This window comes from Pangasianodon hypophthalmus, chromosome 5 (genome assembly GCF_027358585.1).
Source record: "Pangasianodon hypophthalmus isolate fPanHyp1 chromosome 5, fPanHyp1.pri, whole genome shotgun sequence".
In the NCBI taxonomy this organism is placed as follows: Eukaryota; Metazoa; Chordata; class Actinopteri; order Siluriformes; family Pangasiidae; genus Pangasianodon; species Pangasianodon hypophthalmus.
In genome coordinates this window covers 30,310,724-30,328,954 of record NC_069714.1, presented here as the reverse complement: position 1 = coordinate 30,328,954, position 18,231 = coordinate 30,310,724, and positions in this window count along the sequence as shown.

Below are 18,231 nucleotides of genomic sequence, written 5' to 3'. Positions count from 1 at the left end.
CTAAGTGAAAGGCTGTTCCATAACTGTGGGGCTTTGTAAGAGAAAGCTCTACCCCCAGCTGTAGCCCGCACTATTCGAGGTACCAACAAATAACCTGCACCTTTTGATCTGAGTAGGCGTGGCGGATCATAAAAGACCAAAAGTTCACTCAGGTACTGTGGCACGAGACGATTTAGTGCTTTATAGGTCAATAGTAGTATTTTATAATCAATACGAAATTTGATTGGGAGCCAATGCAGTGTGGATAAGATAGGGGTGATGTGGTCATATCTTCTGGTTCTAGTAAGGATTCTTGCTGCTGCATTCTGGACTAACTGGAGCTTGTTTATGCTCCTACTGGAGCATCCAGACAGTAAGGCATTACAATAATCCAACCTAGAGGTAACAAAAGCATGAACTCATTTTTCTGCATCGTGTAGTAACAATATATTTCTTATTTTAGCAATATTTCTGAGATGAAAGAATGCAATCCTAGTGATATTATCTACATGCGCTTCAAAAGAAAGACTAGAGTCAATAATCACACCAAGGTCTTTTACTGCTGCACATGATGAAACAGAAAGGCCATCCAGAGTTGTTAAGTAATCAGAAAGCTCACTTCTAACTGCATGTGGTCCTAGTACAAGTACTTCTGTCTTGTCAGAAATAAGTAAGAGAAAGTTAATAAGCATCCAGTTTCTAATGTCTTTTACACATTCCTCAACTTTATTAAGCTGGTGTCTGTCATGTGGCTTTGCTGAAACATACAACTGTGTGTCATAAGCATTACAGTGGAAGCTAATACCATGTTTACGGAAATTTTGCCCAGAGGTAGCATATATAGAGAAAAGAGCAGTGGGCCTAAAACAGAACCTTGTGGAACACCAAACTTTACCTTAGTATGAGAAGTCACCATTTATGTTTACAAACTGATAACGATCAGTCAAATAAGACCTGAGCCAGGAAAGGGCCGTTCCCTTAACGCCAACAACATTTTCTAGTCTAACAAGGAAAATAGCATGATCAGTGGTATCAAAAGCTGCACTAAGGTCAAGCAGCACAAGCAAGGAGACACAACTCTGATCAGAGGCCAGTAGTAAGTCATTTACCACTTTAACCAGCGCTGTCTCTGTGCTATGATGAGGCCTAAATCCTGACTGATACATTTCATGAATGTTATTCCTATGTAAGTATGAGCATAGCTGCTGTGCTACAACCTTTTCTAGGATCTTGGAGATAAAGGGGAGGTTTGATATTGGTCTATAGTTAGAGGGGGGTCAAGGTCAGGTTTTTTAATCAAGGGCTTGATAAATGCTAATTTAAAAAATTTAGGTACATAGCCAATGCTAAGGGAAGAATTGATTATCTTTAAAAGAGGTTTGATTGTTTCAGGAATTATCTGTTTGAAGAAACATGTAGGTAAAGCATCTAGTATACAGGTTGATGATTTTGATGATGAAATTAGTGAAATTAGTTCAGTCTCTTCAAGGGGAGTAAAACATTGTAATTGTTGATCTGATATTATTATATTATCGTCTACAGGGTTAGTTATAAAACTGTCCAGTTTTAAATTAATAGTCTGAATTTCTTGCCTGATATTTTCAATTTTACCATTGAAAAAATTCATGAAGTCATCGCTGCTATATAATGATTGTGTGCGTGTTTCTATTGTGGTCTTATTCCTAGTTAATTTTGCTACAGTATTAAATAAGAATCTAGGATTGTTTCTGTTATCTTCAATTAGGGTGGAGAGACACATTGATCTAGCAGCACAGCTTTCCTATAGCTCAAAAGGCTCTCCTTCCATGCTATATGAAATACTACCGATTTAGTTTGACGCCATTTACGTTCTAGTTTTCGAGTGCTCTGTTTTAAAGTTCGTGTGTGATCGTTACACAAGGGTGCTAGCTTTTTCTCCCTAATTATTTTTCTTTTAAGTGGAGCTACCTTATCTAGCGAGTTGCAGAACGTTGATTCTAAGCATTCAGTTGCCTGGTCAAGTTCTTTGGGATCAGACAGTGATCCAATCATGGTTGATACATCTGGGAGATTACTGATAAAACTCTGTGCAGTTGTTGACGTGAAAGTACGTTTGACATGGTGACGTGGCAAGGTGCATATATTATGATTAAGACACATTTTAAATGAGATGAGGTAATTATCTGAGATAGCTTCAGACTGTGGAAATAAGACTATATTTTCTATATTTAATCCGAATGTTAGTATTAAATCAAGAGTGTCACCACCACTATGGGTGGGTCCTATTACATTCTGATTAACTCCTACTGAATCAAGTATGGACACAACTGCTGTTCTCAGAGGGTCATCTGGATTATCAAAATGAATATTAAAGTCTTTAATGCTTTGTCTAAAGAAACAGATGAAATCCGCAAATTCACACAGGAATTCCGAATATGGCCCTGGGCGTCTGTAAATAATAATTACTGGAATCACCTGGGTAGACTTATTTTTAGTGGCTATGTATGTTATGTTAGTATAAAGAACTTCAAATGCGTTGAACTTATGACTAGGTTTTTGTTGTGTGTGTGTGTGTGTGTGTGGGGGGGGGGGTGGGGTGGGGGGGGGTGGGGGGGGGCTTAAATTGAGACAATCTGCTGTTGATTTTTACTTTCCATTGAATGTACCATTATGTACTTTCTTGCTAAATACCAATAAAGGATGAGAAAAAGAGAAACATGGCCAAAGACATTAAATGCAATAACACCAGGATAAACCCCGCCTTGAAATATATGTAATAATAGATAATTATGTAGCTATGCTAATGATGATAATACTAATAGTTTCAGCTTAAATGCTATAACATGGTTTTCAAGCAGGTTATTGAATGGCCAATTGGGCAAATGCTAACATCAGCCAGCCTTTATACAGTGCTCGGTGCTACGTCAGTATTATGACTAGATGATAAGTGAAATAGAATTGACATAAATCTTGTCATAAGTATTTTGCTGTAACAAGCAGAGTACCTGGGCAACGTTTTGTCTCTCAGGATAAGGGAAACCTAATAGTCATTGATCATTATGAGCCGAATTTTGTGAGTTTTAATTCTATAACTTGGCTTTTAAGCTATTGATTGGCCAAGTGGGCAAAACATAATGGCTAAAATGCTAACATCAGCCAGCCTTTCCACAGAGCTCCGTTGCTCACCTCTCTAACAAGCAGAACACTTCTGTAAAAAGTTGCTTAGGAAATATAATTACCATTAATCACCAAGCACAATAAATCAGTTCCTGCTGAGAGGAGATGCTAATCTAAGAGCTAAGTCTCTGAGCCATCCTGTGTATAAACTAACCAAAAGCCATGCTATTCACTGTTGTTCACAGATAGTGGAAGGGTTTTAGGTATGAAAGAGGATGGCAGATGTGCTCCAGTTTTGTCCAGTATTGACGCTAAGGAACAGACAAGTGAGCAAAAAACAAGCTAGTTGGTTGGAGGAAGCTTCTGGCTTTATCAACTACTTTCATATAAGAACTGTATGCTGGGTAAAGAGTAAAGCATAATGAACCATAATTAATCTCTTGTTGTATAAAGAAAGCTTCATAGTTCATTATTATTGTGCAGTTCCTTACAGTTTTGCTGTGTATTATTATTCTTACTACTCTACTGTTCATTATCATACATTTTCCCCACTATTCTGTTATTCTCTTATCATTATTTGGTAGTTAGATACTTTTATCACCTATACTACAAAGTGACCTTACTAAATAAACACCTTACTTTGTTATTTGAAAGTGATGTGATGCCAATGATAATGCTAATCCTTATGATAGTTGAACTTGGTAACTCTAGATAAACTTTGCTCTACAGGCCACCGTAGGTCATGGGGGTGGAGCTTTGTGAACATGGGCGGGAATTGAGGCGAGTTCAAGGAGTAAAAAAAATCATTCAAATGTTGACCCCACCCACTTAACAGTTAGAAATCTATTCTTGGGAAGAAAAAAAAAAGTCGTCTTACCTCATGCACCTTTAAGTAATTTCTGACTGAGAACTAATTTATTGCATCATCATGTTTAATAAATTTTCCTGCAAGGTTAACATTACCCATAAAAGTAGAAATATGAAAAACATATCTAATCATACAGTGTATTAGTAAGAAAGCTAACAACACAACAGCTATTTCTATGTTATAGTTTCTTTAGTATGTTCTCAGGAACAGGTCGAGCTGTTTTTATTCTCTCTCCATCAATACAAACATCAAATTAAATTAAAAAAATGTATGATCTGAAATCAATTTAAATCATATACAACATTACAGGTCTAAATTTTCTTCTCACAGATCCAGACATACTGGTCATTACAAGAAATATCAACCCAGTCAGAAGTAGGTTTAGGCCGATAGCCAGATAAAGCACAGTCCTCATCACCTTTGCTGTTGGGCTCATCAACACCCCAGAACCTGAAAGAAGAGAAGTAGTGAGTGATCCAGTGTGTTTATGAGAGTTTTAGTCATCCAGGTCACACTGTATCACTGATTACACTCATTATACCCACTGGTGGGGAAACTTCTATTACTTAAGGTGATTTCAATCCTATTAGTTTGTTCGCTGAGTATGAATGACAGTGAAAACGATACTTTTGCTTTGCTTGTTATTTCATTTTGTTTACTTTCGTTATACATGTCATTAACTAACCAAAAAACACAAGGCCTATGTAGGGCTGAAAAAGTCCTGGTAAAACTTTTTTATTCATTGATCAGAACTAAAGTGATGAAAAAAGATAAATCTTATTCAAATGCATGGAGAATTCACAAAAATCACCCTGTAGTTAGGTTGATTCGGTATCAAATTGCTTTCTCACTAGTTTTCACTTGGTAGCAGACTGAGACCACCTCACTTAGAAACTCTCAGACCCGAGAGCCACACCGAGGGGGTTCAGGTTAAACTAAACACTGTGTATGTGAAAGCAGCTTCAAACACTGGGTAATTCACAAGTCATGAAGACGATAACTCACCAGACCTATACCAACATCTAGAAATGTGAACTGAATAACATATCCAATTGTAATCCATTATAAGCAGGGTTTAGTGTAGTGATCTCTTACGCAGTGGTGAGTTCTGTACCATCCACCCATTTCCAGACCCCCTCCTTTTCCCTGTCAGTCAGACCAATCCAAGCACTTTCACCTCTTCTCCACACATTCACAAAGCCCTGGTGAGGAGTAAGAACTGATTAGACATCCCAATAAACTCACCCCTTATAGAAGGAGTCTCCAGTGTCCAAGCATTTTAACAGTGGTAAAGCGTTAACTAAAAGTTGTTGTGAGCAGTACATTTTTTATGTAGTTCACTCAGGTTTGTTGTTGGTGGTGTGGCTGGTCACTTTATGTCTCAGGGGGCCCTCATGTCTGTGTTACCTTCTGGCTTTCCCTTTCAGTTACAGTGTCATAGCTATTCCTGCATGAGTCCCTGCTTGCGAACCACTATAAGGCGAGAGCATAACTAATAATCTGCCCCCCCCCCCCCCCCCCCCCCCCAGTCTCATCCGTTACTCAGTGGATAACTTCAATTGGCTAGTAAAGGTTTAATGCTTAAAACACAAATGAAATCATAAAAGGCCCTAATGCTCATACTGAAGATCCTTTCAACACAATCAGTACTGTTTGGTTTTATAGCATACAGTTGTGGGCGAGTAATAACATAATCTTGCTGTCCGGTGTCACCCAGATGAGGATGGGTTCCCTTTTGAGTCTGGTTCCTCTCAAGATTTCTTCCTTATGTCATCTCAGGGAGTTTTTCCTTTATTCCGATACACTGCCACCTCTAGCTTACTCATTAGAGATCTAAATTTAAATCCGCATTTCTGTAAAGCTGCTTTGTGACAATTTTTAAGCTCTATATTAATAAAATTGATTTTATGAACTCAAAACATTCCCCTTTTACCATGACAGAAATCGAGGGCTCCACTTCTTTTAGAGAAAACAAGTGTGTTACAATTGATCTGACTCTCCCCTACGAAGAGTTTTAAGACTGAATGACAATAAAAATAAAAATAAATAAATTTGTCATTATATCTGAGCTGTCATATAATATTGTATAGGATTGTATAAATCTCATAGTGTGGACGAGATATATGACAATGTTATATGGAACACATTCAGTGTTTTTCAAACAAGAATATTTTTGAAAATCTGTCTCAGAAAAAAAAAGTTCTCTGTCCATTTTTTTCTCTTCTTCACCTGTTCCTCTCTGCTGTTTATGATCACCAGGTCTGCTCCTCTTCCCTGGCAGTCGTGTCTGCTCTCAATCCAACTCTTCTTCTCAGTAGAGATGTAGTAAATACTGGAACTGAAGTACTTCCATCCTGGTGTGTTAATGTCTTTCTCTATTCAGACAGAAGATTAAAACACAAGCACCTTCATAACTACACTGTATCATTACCACAAACTCAACCCTGTAACCTATATTCTTTTCAACATATCTCTGAAATTATATATATATATAGTACAGATGCATCATGGTGAACAAACAATTGCATACCCAGGTGAGAAAGCCTTTTCTGCAGTTCATCTGTCTCCCTCTGAAACTGGTCTCTCTCTTCAGCCAGTTTTTTGTTACTGGTTTTTAACTGTTCCTTCTCAACAGTCAGGTTGTTGTAACTGGTCTCTAATTGGTCTCTCTGTGTAGTAATGTTGTTATAACTGGTCTGTATCTGGTCTCGCTCTGTAGTCAGCTTGACCCACAGTATTGCAATGGCAGCCAGCAAGAGAACAGCCAGCATCAGCAGACACACAACAGCCAGTCTGTAACATCTGAGTCCTGAGGTGTTTGGTTCTAAAGCTAGAAAGTGATAGATATGTATTATCTACATAGGATGGTGTATTATTCATTTGGGCTGTCGAATCAGGTGAAGTAGTCTGTGTATAAATGTGTGTGTACGTACCTGAAACTGCAGTTCCTTTATTGCTCCTGGTCACTTGCATTTCTGTTGCATCTTCATTCATGTAGATCTCTTCATATGACTCCGTGCTCAGATCAGCTGACCTGCTGTCTGCTGAAAATCTTGAGTTTTCATAAATTGGTGTACTCATCTCCCTGTAAAGAAGCTGGAACTCCAATGAGCCTTCAATCTGTTTTAATTGTTGACCTATACAATCTCCACTGCACTCGACTCCTCCAGCTCTAAAAAACTGTGTGTGGCTTTGTAAAGAAAAAAAAAACCTCTGTTCTCAGGACAGGAAGTTGAGGTGAGACCTCATCATCTGTCATCATACACATGCAACACTTTTAGATGCCCATATCTCTAACTACTCTCTTTAGAGTTTCAGTAGGAACTGCCACTGGATTGCATGAATTCTCTGTGCCAGACTTCGACACTCAGAACTCTTACATTTATATCAGATGCTTTTTTCCCCCTAGATCAGCTTACAGAAGTGTTTATAGCACATTTCCATTATAGATGTTCTCTCATACTAGTAATTGTACTTTTATTTTTTTACTATACTTAACTTGAGTATTATTGAAATTCAGTACTTGTATTCTTATACTTGTATGTGTGGTAGAAAGTGTCCAGGATGTGGCCAGGGTCACGATGGTAAATGTGGTCAGGATCTGGAGTAACACCAGACATAAGGTGGAATAGTTCACCCCAGATGGGACACCAGTTCTTCACAGGGCACTATTCACACACACACACACACACACACACCAGTTACACATAGGGGCAATTTATCCACCCATCCACCAATCCACCTATCTGCATGTTTTTAGACAGTGGGAGGAAACTGGAGAACTCAGAGGAAACCAATGCAAACACAGGGAGAACATGTTAAAGTCCACACAAACAATAATCTGAGCTCAGGATCAAACTGGGGACCCTAGAACTGTGAGGTGACAACACTACCTACCAAACCAACATGTTGCCCTCTATTTCTGTAAATCTTTTTAATTAAAGTGCCATGGTGCATTCTCAGCCATCAGCAAGGTTTGAAGGTTATGCTCCTTTTAAGGAAAAACAAATAAAGTTACCATAAAAAAAGAAGTAGTAAATCTGAGACAGGGGAGTCAAACTCAAATTCTGCCTAGGCCATATTAGCATTTTTGTGAGCCTTTGAAGGGCCATAAATTAAAGCTATTTATTTGAGCTTATTATTATCTATTCTACGGATTAACACCAATAACTGACTCTAAAAGTAGAAGAGGTTGTTTCTTGGGAAAAAGAACAGAAACCATTCAACTGTATGAAATCTTATTCCTCAGCAAGAGCATTTATTATACGGATTAAAGGTTTTGTTTTGGTTTTTTTTTGTTTTTTTGTTTTGTTTTGTTTTGTTTTTTTAAACTTGAGGTAAAGAAAGAGATTTGAGAAGACCTTGGACTGGATTTCACCTCAGATTTTCTACTAGCTGAATGGGAGCTTGGAGCAGGGCTTGAAGCTGAACTGGAGCTTAGAGTGGAGCTTATGGCTGAAATGGAGCTTGGAGCAGGGCCAGGAGCTAAACTGGAGCTTGGAGTGGAGCTTAGGGCTGAACTAGAGCTTAGAGTGGAACTTAGGGCTGAAATGGAGCTTGACTGGAACACCTAGAGATGGATGTGCAAAATCAACAAATATGATTTGGAAAATTAGATTAATTGTTATATGGTGGAATTTAAAAAGCACCTTAACTATAGAAATCGATGAAAGCAGATTTTACAAGGTTAAGATTCTCCATAAAAGTAGAAATATGAAATATATATACTTTATATAAGTCATAAAGTGTATCAGCAAAAGTAAATAACTCATCAACTATGACCATGTTAGAGGTTCATAAAGAAGCTGGATCTACAAAGAACTTTCAGTGCATTTTAACTGTAGATTTCTACAGTCTCTACTGCAGGCTCCAACTCTGATGAACTCTCTGTGGTTACATTAAAATTATCTCTTCTTTTTACAGGAAGTAATGGTGAGATCTCAACTCCCACACCATAAGCAACACTTTCTGAAGCCCATCTCTATACTATTTTTTACTGACTTTCAGCTACACTCTCTGTAGCTAAATTGGAATTTTCATTTAATTTCTCTTAAAAGTCACTCAAAATTTTGTTTACATTATTGAGCAGATGCTCTTTTCCATGGTGACCTACAGAAGTGCATTACAGTTTCCATCAGAGACATTTCCTCATGCTAGTACAAACAGGACAGAGTCTATGAATAACAAGCTAGAGAGGAACTAGTACAACAAAGTGGTATAATAATAAAAACAGCATGTTGATGGTTATTTTGTAAGAAATAAAATAGGATGGGTTGTGCTGTTATAGAAAAATGATGAATGAGAGATATTCTCAATGGTTACATTTTTTTATTTATTAATCAATGTTTCATAATGCTTTTTGTTGTTATATCATTTTTAACCCATTTATTATTAGGCGTAGCTTCTGAGGAATGTCCTGTGAATGTGCCATTATAGAAATGATAATGTCTTAAAATAAGTACATTAATGTTAACCTATCAATTATGTTACTGTCATGAAGATTCATATCCATGTTGCTTTAGAAAATTAATCAACACCTTCTCAGTCGAGAACTCAGCCATGCTGTGTATTCATTCTTTGTATTATTGTAATCAACACACATTATCTCTTAAAAGAAAACTTATTTGACTGTTATTTGTGTGTGATGTCTTAGCTCATGCCACATGTATGCTGCTTAAAATTCCAGCACCCTCAAAGAAAAATGCCTTCCTGTGTCCCTGAAGCTGTCAGTAATGTGAGGAAGGTTGTCTTCTTCCAGGGTCTGAAGAACATCATAGTACAGGTATGTGTTAAGCAGAGACAATATAATAAGCACATCATAGCAACATATGCCATTTAACATAGTTACTGTGTATAGGAAGAACAATGTCACCCTCAGTTTCTCTCTGGTTGAGGACACCTCTCCTAGATATAAAGCTTCCTCATCCAGTTCTTTCCAATGAACATTGCAAGATTCATTTCCACATTCTTCAAATCTTCATCTGCTCTCGCTTTTGAAAGAAAAGAAATACACGTGTGGCAGTGATGACCAGATTAAAGCACTCATTCAGCTGAGAATGTATACAAAGAGAAAAGCAGCAGATTGGTATTTTTCAGATGTTTTGCTGAATATTTAAAGTTTTTTGGCAACAATTATTAAATAACACACTGTAATGATCTATTTACAGTCACTGCTGTTGAGTTGCCTGGCTCGAAATTTGAAGCATTCTGGATTTATTTTCATTAGAGCTCCTGTGTTATACAGCTTTCTTTGTCATTTTATAATTATCTACAGCTCTGTTCATCATTCTAGACACATCTAAAATCTCCTTACATTCCTAACAAATAATTTGAAACTTGCGACATAGCACAGTACACTTAAGAGACCTAATCTTGACAAATATTGATAAATCTTAACTAATACAAGTAAATTCATCTTATTGAAATTGTTTCCTGTCTTTCTTTCAATATTTGGCTTTTTAAAATGATCCAAAAGTAATGGAAAACAGATTTCACTATGCCAAGACAATGAAATCTGTTTTCCATTACCTTTGGATCATTTTAAAGAGGATTAGGACACAGATTACCTTTTAAACAGGTAATCAGTAATCTGCACTACTACTAATACATTTAAAGAAACCCTCCCCACTGTTGATCTGCACATTTGTGTGAATATAAACATCTTACAGAATGGATTAGCATCTTCTCAAAAAGCTATCTCCTGTTGACATCAGCAGGGAGGTCCCTGACATAGGATAAGTCCTGCACAATTCTATTTCTTTCCTCCTCTGAAAGTTCAGGCATTAGTTCAAGGATTAGGACACAGAAATAAAGAGGACATATGACATTTTGAGAGTCAGTGTCAATCAAAGAAAGTACAGGGAAACAATAAAAAGTATGTGATTAATATATTGAAACAACTTATGTAGATAGATAGATAGATAGATAGATAGAGAACTTATAATCTTTACTGTATAATGGATATCCAAGTGTGGGCAGTCGTCGAGCTGCAAAGTTGCCATGACAAGACTTCCTCTGAGAAGAAGATGCACAAAAGCAGGGCTTAAACCAGAGATGCATGGCCTCTATGTATAAGAGTGGATCCCAACATTCTACCTCCCACTAAAAAAAGACATTGCTGTCCACAAGAAAGAGAGAGGGTGGTGGCACGGACAAAGAGTCTGGTGACCCCAGTGTTTGCTGAATAACACGAAGTAACAATGAGTCCAAACCTACAGAACTGTGCAGATGAAAAGCATTAGGCTCATCAATGAGACAGATTATTATAATTATTATTATTATTATATATTTTTATAATGAGATTCAAAATTAGCCAGAGCTGTACAAGCGATATATACTTCCTTTCTCTGACCCAGTTTGCTATGTTGCTTATTTTTTCTGGTTTGCCCTCCAGCAAAGCCTTTAGGCTGCAGGTTGTAAAAGGATTGTCCTTTCAGACCAATAATCCATTATATTATAAGTGTTTAAAATTCTACTGCAATTCCGCAATGGGAACTACTTTCAGCAGCATTAGGGTGATCTAGATAGACATTCTGGGCTTGCCTTTCGAAGGTGCTTATCACTGCATTGATTGCAGAGGCTTTTCAGATCATGAAGTGAAGTGAAGTGACTTGTGGCCAAGTATGGTGACCCATACTCAGAATTTGTGCTCTGCATTTAACCCATCCAAGTGCACACACACAGTAGTGAACACACACCCGGAGCAGTGGGCAGCCTTTTTTTTTTTTGCTGCGGCGCCAAGGGAGCAGTTGGGGGTTCGGTGCCTTGCTCAAGGGTCTCACCTCAGTCGTGGTATTGAGGGTGGGAGAGAGCGCTGGTCATTCACTCCCCCCACCCGCAATCCCTGCCAGACCCGAGACTCAAACCCACAACCTTCAGGTTCACCTTCGGGCTGCAAGTCCCACTCTCTATCCATTAGGCCACGATTGCCACATAGCCTGCTGCCAGAAGGTCTGCTGCACAGTGACTGCTCTGGTGAGCTTAGAACGTTTAGAACTATTTGCTATAATGCTAGAACATTTACTTATGTGGTGGTCAGTGGTATTGCTGTAAGCACAGGCTGGACAGTGCTCTAAGGGGGTTTTAGAGGGTGGTCTGTTCACTCTGGGCAGTTCCTCTTAAGCTATGGATATGTTCATTTTCTAGCATTCCTATTTCACCTCAAATCTCTCCCCATCTATTTATTCCAAGTACGATGACAATGCGGGCCATGCTCTTTCTGGGGCACTGACCGGGCAACATTTATATACATATACCGCAATGTACCACATAAAATTCTATTTCTAGACTCATTGAACATATGCATTAGAGACAAAATCAACAAAAATTATTTGGACATTTGAATTAATTGTTAAATACAGTGCCTTGCATAGGTTCACTGGAAAGTTCACTGTTCATGAACTTTTAGTAATGTTACACCTTAATTGGGATTTTACCATTTGATGCACACAGTATGTCTAACATTTCAAGGGGCAAAGTATTTTTTTTATTGTGACTTAAAGCAAGAAGACAGAAAATTTTTGTTGTATAAGTATTCACCCCCCTGGCTTAATACTAGGTAGACCCATCTTTGGCTTAAACATGTACATTCAAGGCTATATCAACAAATATGATTTAGAAAATTAGATTAATTGTTATATGTTGGAAATAAAAAATGTACTTTTACTGTAGAAATCAATGAAGCCAGATTTTACAAGGTTAAGAATTTTCATAAAAAGTAGAAATATGAAATATATATCAAGTCATAAACTGTTTCAGTCAACAACACAACAGCTATGATCATGTTACAGTTTCTTTACCATCTTCCCAGAAAAAGGTTGGGGATTTTCTTATTCTCTCTCTCCACCAATTTATAGGTCAAATTAGATTAAAAATTACAGTTATGATCCAAAATAAATTCACATATTTCATTCATATACAACATTTGAGCTATTAATTCTCTTCTCACAGATCCAAATATACTGGGAACTACAGGAAACATCAACCCAATTTGGTAAAACTTCAGACCGATAGCCAGATATAGCACAGTCCTCATCACCTTTGTTGTTGGGTTCCCCGCTACTCCAGAACCTGAAAGAAGAGAACCAGTGAATGTATCCAGTGCGTTTATGAGGTGGGTTGAAGCAGTAAAAATGTATTACTATTGACTACTGCTTCTTTAAATATTGGGTGATTCACATCATGAGGCTGAGCATTGAACAGATCTATACAATCTTCTTGAAATGTGAACTGATTGTGAAGCGACTAACATTTCCAATTATGATCCGTTACAAGCAGGGTCAGTTCAATATAGTGATCTCTTACCCACTGGTCACTGCTGTACTGTCCACCTATTTCCAGACCCCCTCTCTGTCTCTGTCATTTGCACCAATCCAAGCACTTTCACCTCTTCACCACACCCCAACAAAGTCCTGGTGAGGAATAACAACTGAATAGACATTCCAAGCACAGACTCTGGATAGACAATTTGTACAAAATTTAATAACTCCTTTTATACTACAGCACTGCTGAGTTATCAAATCTGATTGGTTAGGAAGGGACTTGCATGTAGACAAACTACATAATCAAATTCTAATAACGGATTTAAAAACATCTGTAATCATGGTTATGGTGAAGCTTTCTGTAAGTAGATGTTTATTTAACATTTAAGGAATATGTCTCTAGTGTCAGCTCTTTGTAACACTCAAAGGTATTTAAGCGTTCTGACATGGTAACACTTTACCATGTCAGAACGCTTAAAGTTATAGCTTTACCTTTGACTGTCTCCATTGTCAGAGCTTTTTAACAGTGGTAAAGCGTTAACTAAAAGTTGTTGTGAGCAGTACATTTTCGATGTAGTTCACTCAGGTTTGTTGATGGTGGAGTGGCTGGTCGCTTTATGTCTCAGGACACCGTCATGTCTGTGTTACCTTCTGGCTTTCCCTTTCAGTTACAGTGTCATAGCTAGTCCTGCATGAGCCCCTGCTTGCAAACCACTATAGGACAAGAGCATAACTAATAATCTGTTTTCACCCCCCACCCCCGCCACTCTCTCAGTTTCAGTTTTCATGTGCTTTATTGGCATGACAAATAATTGTACACTTGCATTGCCAAAGCAAGTATAAAGGAAGGATAGTGTAAAAACTGAAGAAATAAAATAAAAAGACAAAATAAGATAAAATACTAATAGATTAAAATAAAAAAAAATAGTGCAAATGATGTACATAAATTAAGGACAATGAAGACAATATATACAGAATAATTGAAAAATTACTAATGAAGGGAAGAAAAAATATAAAACAACACACAAAAAAAATATAAAACAATAATAATAAAGAAGAGCAATCATAACAATTACAAGAAACACAAGGACAAGGCAGTCACTCGTCCCTCATATTGTGGCAGGCTGAGACATATTGTGCTGTCTTTATCTTCTCCTAGTAGGAGGGAGAGGAGATTTTCACTGTTTCATAGATTGTCAAATGTTTGGTGTGTGTGTTTAATTTTGGGGTAGAATTTTTCTCAGATATCTGTGTATTTTGTGCATCACTCTCTCTCTCTCTTTCTCTGTGTGTCTGTTGAGCTACATGTTATTCCTGCTGCCTGTTTGCATGCTTTTTGTTTCTTATGTTCTGTAAAGCTGCTTTGAGACAATGTTCATTGTTAAAAGCGCTATACAAATAAAATTGAATTGAATTGAATTGAGATGCCAGTGATCCTGACTCCTTCTGCCCTCCATATCGGTCTGATCCTTCTTGATGCTCTACTTCTGCTTGGAGCCTCGCTCACTTGAGAATCACTTGCTGCTGCTGAGGATGGCTCCACACGGATAGCCTAAAGATTGCCACAAAGTTGCTGTGGATGTTACCACACAGATCCCCTAAAGATTGCTGTGGATGGTCTCACCTGAATATCCTGAATTGCACTTCTGACAACAAATTCAGTCTCATCAATAATTCAGTGAATAACTTCACTTGGCTACTAAAGGTCTAAAGCTTAAGTCACTGATGAAATCATAAAAGGCCCAACTCCGGCATTAGAGCCCTAACAGCAGGGCGAAAGGGGGACAACTCAGCGGCATAATCGCAAAGCCAAAGCTAACCTAAGTCTCGCCGACGGGAGCACCACTCCTCTCCGCTTCACATGTCTAACTGGTTTGCTCTCCTCAGTGAACTGTTGATGATTTTGACATGCTCAAAGAAAAGTTTAGAGAGTACTGTGAGCCAAGAAAGAATATTACGTATCTGAGGCATATGTTTTTCACAAGAGCACAGGGACCGAACGAAACCATGATGCCTACGTGATGGACTTGAAAAATAAGGCGAAAGACTGTGAATTTGGACGATTAACTGATGACTTGATTAAAGATCACATTGTCTGTGGCGTTAACAATGACGCTGCGAGAGCTAGGCTTCTCAGGGAAACGGATCTGAACCTAGCAAAGGCTGTTGATATCTGTCGTGCCAACGAAGTAACACAAAGCCATATGAAAGTGCTGCATGAAGAAGCAGAAGTAGCTGTGAACAAAATCACGAAAACCAAGTCAATTGTCAGACAGGCGAATATCAAGCACACAGGGAAAGAGAAGTAAATGCACGAGATGTGGTTATATACATGAGCCAAGGAAGTGTCCGGCCTATGGCAAAATTTGTAATGAGTGCTCACGGATGAATCATTTTAGCCGCATGTGCAAAACACTAAAACAAAAAGGCAAACCTAGAAAATTGGAGAAAAAAGTCCATGAGATAGAACAACAAGAAAATGCTGAATTGTGTATGGGTACTATTGAAATTAAACGAAGTGAGCAAACAGCTAGCAAATGGCTGGCACAAATGAATACAGTCTCTACCATGGAAAGTGAAAACAAGAAATGGACTCAAGAATTCAAAATAAACAACTGCATACTTACCTTTAAGCTAGACACAGGAGCAGAGTGCAACGTGATGTCCTATAAAGACTTTGAAAAAACCTCTAACAAGACAACACTACTGAAGAAGTCAAACTGCTCGTTAGTTACTTATTCTGGCCACACGATGGAGCCAAACGGTAAGGCAAGGCTCAAATGTGGTTACAAAGAAAATGAGTTTGAGCTAGAATTCCAAATTGTAGATGAGGACTCACCAGCTATCCTAGGAAGAGAAGCATGCTCAAAACTAAGACTGATTAAAAGAGTTTACAAGGTAGAGGACAAAGACCTAACTGACATTGACATTCTGAGTGAATACAAAGATGTGTTTACTGGTTTAGGATGCGTACCAGGACTGCACCATATACAGCTCAACCCAGATATCGCTCCAGTCATTCACGCACCACGGAAAGTACCCATAGCACTAAAGGACAGGGTCAAAATGGAACTGAAACGAATGGAAGATCTTGGAGTTATTGTGAAGCAAACCGAGCCCACGGATTGGGTTAATAGTATGGTTACGGTAGTGAAGCCAAAGAAACTCAGGATCTGCATCGATCCAAAAGATCTTAACAAAGCCATAAAGCGAGAACATTACCCATTGCGCACAGTCAAAGAAATAGTAGCTGAGATGCCAAATGCCAAAGTATTCTCAGTACTGGATGCCAATCTTTTGGCAAGTACAGCTGGATGAAGAGAGCTCCAAACTATGTACTTTCAACACTCCTTTTGGGAGATACCGTTTTTTGAGACTTCCATTTGGCATAGTGTCAGCTCCAGAAGTGTTTCAAAAGTGCATTGCACAAAGACTAGAAGATTTAGATGGAGTCGTGAACATAGTGGATGACATTCTGGTGTGGGGTGAAGACATGAAACAACATGACAAGAGACTAAGACAACTGCTAGATAGAATTTGTTTAACTTTAGATTAATGTTTCTAATTCTATCTAGCAGTTGTCTTACACAAACGCAAGATCAGGATGACCGAAGTCAGCTATGTTGGACACATTCTGACTGCAGATGGGTTGAAACCAGACCAAGAGAAAGTCAGAGCGATACAGAACATGCCAGAACCAGCGGACAAAGCTGCACTAATGAGGTTCTTAGGCCTGCTTCAGTATTTGGCCAAGTTTGTTTCAAACATGTCAGACATCAATGCTCTGCCACGGAAACTTCTAGAGGGTGATGTAGTTTAGCATTGGGAGTCAGAACAACAGAAGAGCTTTGAAAAACTGAAATTACTTGTGAACAACGCCCCAGTGTTGAAGTACTTCAATTTCAACAAAGAGGTAATGCTATCAGTGGATGCAAGCGCTGAAGGCCTGGGAGCAGTGTTGCTGCAAGGACATCCAGTGGCATTTGGCTCAAGGTCTCTTACTGAGTGTCAGAAAAGATATGCCCAAATAGAAAAAGAGCTCTTGGCGATTGTCTATGGCTGCCAAAAAGGTCCATCAGTATGTCTTCGGTAACACAGTACAAGTGGAGACGGATCATAAGCCCCTGGAGACAGTGTTCAAAAAATCTCTCCAAAAAGCTCCTCCAAGACTCCAGAGAATGCTGATGAGATTGCAGCTCTGTGATTTACGTGTCAGCAAAGAGTTGTACATAGCAGAGACGCTGAGCTGAGCCTACCTAAAAGAACAATCTGAGCCACTCCTGGAAGATGAATTACAAGTTCATTCTTTGTCAGTTTGTTTGCCAATTTCGACAGAGAAGCTGAATACATTCAGAACTGCAACAGCAGAAGATGAAGAGTTGCAAATGGTCATGGAAGTAGTTCAGTCAGGATGGCCTGCAGACATACGACAAGTTTCAGCAGACATAAGAAAGTATTGGACTTTCAGAGAAGAACTTACCTGTTCCGAAGAGTTACTCTTCAAGAACTGGCGAATTGTTGTTCCACAAAGCTTGAGACCAGACATGTTAGCAAGAGTTCATGAATCTCATCTCGGTATTGTTAAATGTAAGGAGAGGGCAAGAGATGTCATGTTCTGGCCCAGCATGGCAAAGCAAATTGAAGATGTCGTGTTGAAGTGTGCTATCTGTAATACTTTCAGACGGAGTAACACCAAAGAGCCACTCATCTGCCATGACATTCCAGACAGAGCATGGGCGAAAGTAGGCGTAGACTTGTTCCACTTCGACAGAGGCGAATATCTACTGTGTGTAGATTACTTTTCTAAGTTTCCGGAGATTACCAAACTCACGCAAACAACAAGCAGACATGTTGTGACAGCTCTCAAATCCATCTTTGCAAGACATGGGATCCCGGATGAAGTGGTGTCGGACAATGGTCCACAATTCTCAAGTGCAGAATTCAGAGCATTTACAGAAAACTGGGAGTTTGCACATACCACTTCCAGTCCTGGATTTCCGCAGTCAAATGGACAGAGTGAACGAACAG